We start from the raw sequence: 6,189 nt of genomic DNA on the forward strand, positions 1-6,189 counted from the left end.
ACACTGGCACTCCTGGGTACACTCCAGCACTGCTGATCATGTGGGAGCATCACCCACATATCATAGAATGATTTGGGTTGACAGGGACCTTAGAGATCATCTCATTCCCATCCCCTGCCCTGGGGAAGGGACACCTTCCACTAGACCAGCTTGCTCCAAGCCCTGACCAGCCTGGCCTTGGACACTTCCAGGGATCCAGGGGCAGCCACAGCTTCTCTAGGCAACCTGTGCCAGGGCCTCCCCACTCTCACAGGGAAGAATTTCTTCCTAATATCTAATCTAAGCCTGCCCTCTGTCAGGTTGAAGCCATCACCCCTTGTCCACACCACCCAGCAAAGACACTGCTGATATAAACCTTGTGCTTTCTTGCCTGAGCCATTTTACTCTAATCCCTTATTGCCTTTGGCCTCTAGCCTTGGTTGTATCAACACTGGGCCAGAACTATCCCAGGTGTCATGTCTGATGTGCATCACCTCTCTGCTCCCAGACTGGGCTCTGCAGGCACTCCTGGCCTGGCCTCTCCTACCAGAAATGGAGTCCAGCTGGGAAAATCCCCAAAACTTCACTCACAAAAGACTTGGCAGAATTAGAAGCAAAAGTAAAGGAAGCTTTGGTTTATAAAAAAAAATGGAAAATAGATCACTTTGTCCCGAAGCAACTGAACTCAGCCCAGTATGTCTATTTTTCATTACTTTTTGTACTGTACTCCAGCCTGTTTTCCCAAGCTTTACAAAAGCAAGTGGGTTCTCATTCTGTTTTCCTGTCCCATCCTTCAGTAACATGCTGAACTGGCTGGTAGGTCTGGCAAAGGCATTAATTCCTCCCAACATTCAGATCTTTCTGGCTGTACAAAAATAGATGCCAGTGCTGGAGGTTGAGTTGATCTCTAGCAGTGAGGAAAAGGTTTGTTGGGTCCTTGGTTTCCCAGAAATTCCCATCTGGCAGGAATTAATCAGCTGAGCATTGGGCAGCCAGGGAGGTGCACATGGCAGCATGGATGGGAAAGGGATGAGGATGGTTAAATCCACTGGCAATTGACTTAACAAGAAAAGCTTTCTTCTCCCCCCAGGGCTGGATTAGGGAAGAGTTTGTCAACCACACACAAAACCTGGTAATCCCTTTGCATTGGGGTGAGGTGGGCTATGCTGAGAGCATGTGGGATGGGGCTGCCTTGACTCCAGGCACCTCTTTCCCCCTCAGCCTGGCAGCAGAAACAGTTTGGGAAGATCTTCTAGTGCATCAGGATCCAGATGTATGGAGCCAAAAAAAAGGCCAAGGTCCCTGCACCTTGCCTGACCCACCTGAGGTCTCTCCCTTTCTTCTTTTCCTCCAGTTTGCAGTGGCCTGCTTTTCCCAGCCTTCTTGGTAATCCTAAGGAATAGGAGGCAGATGCCTAAATGTCTCCTGAGGAGCTGGATTTTAATCCTTCCCTGTAGCACTGCTCTGGCTCCCTGTAAGCCATCGCACCTCTGCAAGGACCAAGCCTCCCATGCATCACCCTTCCCTACCCAGGGTAAAATGTGCCCTCAGGAGCACGAGTTGATTGGAAACAGGGGTTTGTGACACCAGTCAAGCTGGGATACACATCAGCTGCCTATAGATCGTCACCTGGAGAAAGCTTTGGAGGGCTGAGTGGGAGAGAAAATGTTGAACAAGGCTCAGGAGGATCACAAGCTGTGTGCAATGCAGGTGAATGCCAAGGAAAAAGGAGGTGGGATAGGGGAAGAAGGGAGGAAAGCAAGGCAGGGGCAGCATTCTGTGCACCACACAACATCTGAGACATGGGTGGGATGCCCTGTGTGGGCAGTGACCAGGCAAGGGATGCACAGCTCTGCCTTGTCCCAGAGGCTCTGTGGGATGGCTCTGGAGCTCTTCCTGCTGCCAGGGTAGGGCATAGCCTCAGGCCGGGGCTAAAACTGTCGTAATCACACCTGCATCCCATCTCGGTGGGGGTTTGAGCTCTGCTGGGCTCTCATTCAGCCCTGCTCACCCAGAGGCTGCTTCCACCCCCAACCCAGGGCCAGAATCGCTGCCTGGGGCAGCTCGGGATGAAGGAATGGGGGGGCTCTTTGCTTCTGGGGCGCGGAGCTTTCCTCCCCCCAGACCCTCCACTCCTTCATTTCAACACACTCACCCACCTCTGGCTTGTTTGCACAGCTCAAAATGTTCCGAGCATTATCAGTGTTTGCACTTTTGCCACTGTTTGTGCTGGTTGCATTTTAAAGGCAATAAAGTCAAGCTTTGTTTGCGTACAAGGAAACTGTATTTTTTCTCCTCAATGCGCCAGAGCTCGCCCTAAAACATGACACCAACCACCCCTGTAAGCCCTGGGCCTGCTTGTACTCCCAAGGATGATGTTCCTTGGGGGAAAAGGGCCTCGATGTGTGCAAACACACCGAGCTCTCACTGTGCATCACCCCATGGCTCTGCCGGCCGAGTTTGAGCCTTGTGGGGTGGAGGGCAGCCAAAGCCAACATTCCCCCCTTTCACCTTTTGATGAAGCTGGTGCCAAGGTATCCTGGATCACACAGACCCAGTAGGCCCTTTTCCAAGTGAACTGGCATAAAGGCACTTCACCCCCACTGAGTCCTGGGGCTTATGGGAGCAGCACAGGAGCCGGGTGCTGCTGATGACGTGGGGTCCCACCGGTGCAGGGGGGTGACCTCTTGTATGCCCAGCCACCCACAGCTGTCCCCACACGCTGACACCACCTCCCATGTGCTGTCTGCGACAGGCTGTCCCCATCCAGAGGTTAAACATTAACAGGCTGGGGCCAGCACAAGGCCAGGGGAGTCTCTGGAGTGGCTTGGGGAAGGGTGTTATTTCTAGAGAAAGCAATGCCAATAAAGTGCCCTCCACTGTGCTGCCCAGTGACCCTCTCTCCCATCTGGCTGCTCCTCCATCACTGCTCACAGAAAGCCTTCCTCCATCATCCTCCTCTGTTCCCTGCCTGCTTTCTCCACCTCCTGGAGTCTGAGCTGCCCAGCACATCACTCCACGGGCAGGATATCACACACCCTGCCTGAGGCTGACCTGGCTGGAGATGCTGCTGGGGTGCCTGCTCACCCTCTCAGGGCAATGCCAACTCCACCACTGCCCCACTGAGCCCTTGGCACTGCTCCAGCACCCTCGTGATGGGGCAAAGCCCATGGCAAACCCTGTTCTCCACACCTTGGTGGCCAGAGGGTGACCACAGCTGCGTGTTTTTCCTGGAAGGGCAACAATGCTCCTTGCAACCCATCCCTCGATCAACGCAAGGCATTTTCCCCGCCCCCGGGGCACATGTCACCTCTTGAAAGAGCACCCACGATGGCTCAGCACCAGGAACACGTTGTAAACAAGGTGCCTGCCAGTCCCTGGCTCTGCAGGGACACCTGGGGCTGCCGGGGGCCAGGAAAGGCACAAACCTCACAGCTGTAAGTGGGGTTTAAGCTGGCCAAAAAAAAAAAAAAAAAAAAAAAAAAAGGTATGTGGAAAAGGAAAAGGCAAAGCTGTCTCTGGGCTGGAAATAATGGCTCACCACAACCCAAAATGTGGGTTCTGGGCTGTGTGGCAGCTAACCCTGCCCTCTCCTGGACACCACCTCACTGACAGTCAGCCCCCTTTGGAAAATATTTTGGATTTTTAAATGCTCCCCCTGATAAAACAACCTTAGCTGTTTGAGAGGTGCAGCTCACACGAGTCTGCTGGGCCAGGGAAGGATGGTGGCATGGAATCACAGAATCATGGAATAGTTTAGTCTAGAAGGGACCTTAAAGACCATCTAGTTCCAACCCAGGGAAAGGCCCATCATTTGGTGCATCCTGATGCCTCCTTGGCAAGTAATCACCAATGGCTCCCTGCATTTCCCATTTTATTCATGGGGACCTTTTTCCAGACCAGGAGTGAGTGGCTGCAGCCTGCCACGTTGTGTCCATGTGTCTCCATCTCGAAAAAGGGAGACAGTGCAAAGCAGAGTGAGGCTGTGGCAAAGCCTAGCTGCCTGCAAACCCAGTGCTGTGGCCTCTCAGTCATGCTGAGGGGGTTGTCTGGCAAGCTTGCCCTGGGGAGGAGGCACCTGCTGCAGCTGGAATCCACAGGTTCTGGAAAGCATCCCGGGATGTGCCTGGTGCCGCCTGCTCCCACCCAGTGTGGGCTGAGCCGTGCAGGTGGGCACAGGGCACATGCTGGGGGACTCATCCTCACCCAGCACAGCCTTGGCTGCGGCTCCTATTCTCCTATTTCCATTCTGCCCCTCTGGAGAGTGGAAAATTCTGGAGAATGGAGAATTTCCATCTCTCCCCCATCTCCTGCAACTGCAAACAGCTCTCCCCCGCTTGCAGTCCAGACTGGCATTCCTTGGAGTCATCCAGGCCCAGCGGTTCTTTTTCCTAAGAAACTGTGATGGCAACATGTAGCAGGCACTGCGGTGTGGTGAGAACAACTCATGGGTCTAATCCTGCCTTAGCCCAAACTCAGGGACTGTGGCATGAGGTGAGCTTGGGCAGGAGACACAATCCAATCCCTGTATTGCATCCCAAACCCTGCAGAGCACAGGGTGACATGAACATACCCACGGTTCTAACTGCTGCCTGTAATCCCAGGATTATGTTTTACTGCTTGTTATATCCTGGTACACTCCCAGCTCCATTCCCTACCCCAGGCCAAACCAGAGCACAGCAGGCTTTGGGATCCTCCTAATTAAATGCTTTTATTATTGTTTTTACATCACATTTTTTAATGTAATTTAAAACCAGCCTCCAAACACACCCAGCATGTCCCTGGGGATTAGAGCAGAGAGCCTGAAAAACTGCCACTGGGATTACTCTGAATACCCCAACACCTTCACTTGAGATGGGTATAAAGAAAGGGCCTGTTTTGTGGTGCATCTGGAGCTGCTGGAGTCTGTCCTGCAGTCCCTGCTGATCCCAGACAGAGTTGCTGTCTGCAGCATCCATCAAAACACAGGCACATCCTTGGGAATAGCCCTATTTCATCCCTGGGTCTGGAGCTGTTTATGAAATTATCAGGGCCAGACGAATGGTGATTGTTGTTCCTGCAGATACACTGCACTCCAGGCACCTTGCAGGAGACAAATCTCTGACCCAATAATTGTATTTCTTCACCTTCCTCCCTCCTTGGCTTCAAATACATGGATTTAAAATGGTTCCAGATCTCTGAAGAGGTGCTACTGAGAGATGAGAGGAAAGGAGAGGCAGAGAGCAGCAGAAGGCTCTCTCAGTCCATGGGACCCATGAACCCAGGTGCCTCCAAGATGCTGCAAGGAACCCCATCCGCTCATGATCTCCCCTCCTTTCCACTTCCAAGACAGACCAGAAACAAGAGGGTCTGCTGAGGTCAGGGAGGTGGGACTGGAGAAAACCTCTCACCAGCTCTTCCTGCTCTTCTGCAAACCTTTTCTGCCTGTAGCTTTCTTTCTCTATTTGACCTTACCACGTCTGATTTTAGTGGATATTTCTGCCTTTTGCGTGGCCCAGTACTCAGAATAATTTGGGAGGATGCTTGGTCCGTACAGACATCTCCATGGATGATATAAATGCAGGGTTAAGAGGTATATAAGAGAGAGAAGTGGGGGGATTTGCTTTATACTCTTGCTGTAGTCTGTGGGGCACCAGGAGTAGGAATTTAGGATCTGCTTAATACAGGATTCCAGGTTTCTAAAAGGCTTTTCAGGTTATCTTGTGCACAGCCCCACCTTTTGAGCTCAGCTCCTCAAATGATGAATGTTTCAGAAAACACTTTTCTAAAAGGAAAAAAAAAAAATCCCTATGTTGATATCTCCTACACGGCAGCCGATGGACATGGGCACCAGTTTTCAGCTCAGAAAGTCCGTCAGGGTGGGTCTCTGCTCCCTCTTCCTCCACGTGACAAAAATTATTGAGATTCTTCTCCTCTAGCAGCCAGCCAGCGATCCTGTGCTGCATGGGCTGAGGAGCAGATGCAGCCCTGGCAGGCAGTCAGAAAAACACCAAGTGAGCAAGTTTTTCTGCTGCCTCTCGCATCTACACCATTCCTCAGCGCTTGAGAGTGCGTGGTGTAATCAGCCTCCATTTGTTTGCATGGATTCAGTTCCAGAAGAGATGGGAACAGAAGCTACAGTAAAGTCTGCTCCTGCTGCTGGGGAGAAAACAGGGATGGGAAAGGTGCAGTTATTACCATCTCCTTGAGCCTTCCTTGTTAAGCACTTCA

Source organism: Chiroxiphia lanceolata, chromosome 9 (assembly GCF_009829145.1).
Source record: "Chiroxiphia lanceolata isolate bChiLan1 chromosome 9, bChiLan1.pri, whole genome shotgun sequence".
Taxonomy (NCBI): Eukaryota; Metazoa; Chordata; class Aves; order Passeriformes; family Pipridae; genus Chiroxiphia; species Chiroxiphia lanceolata.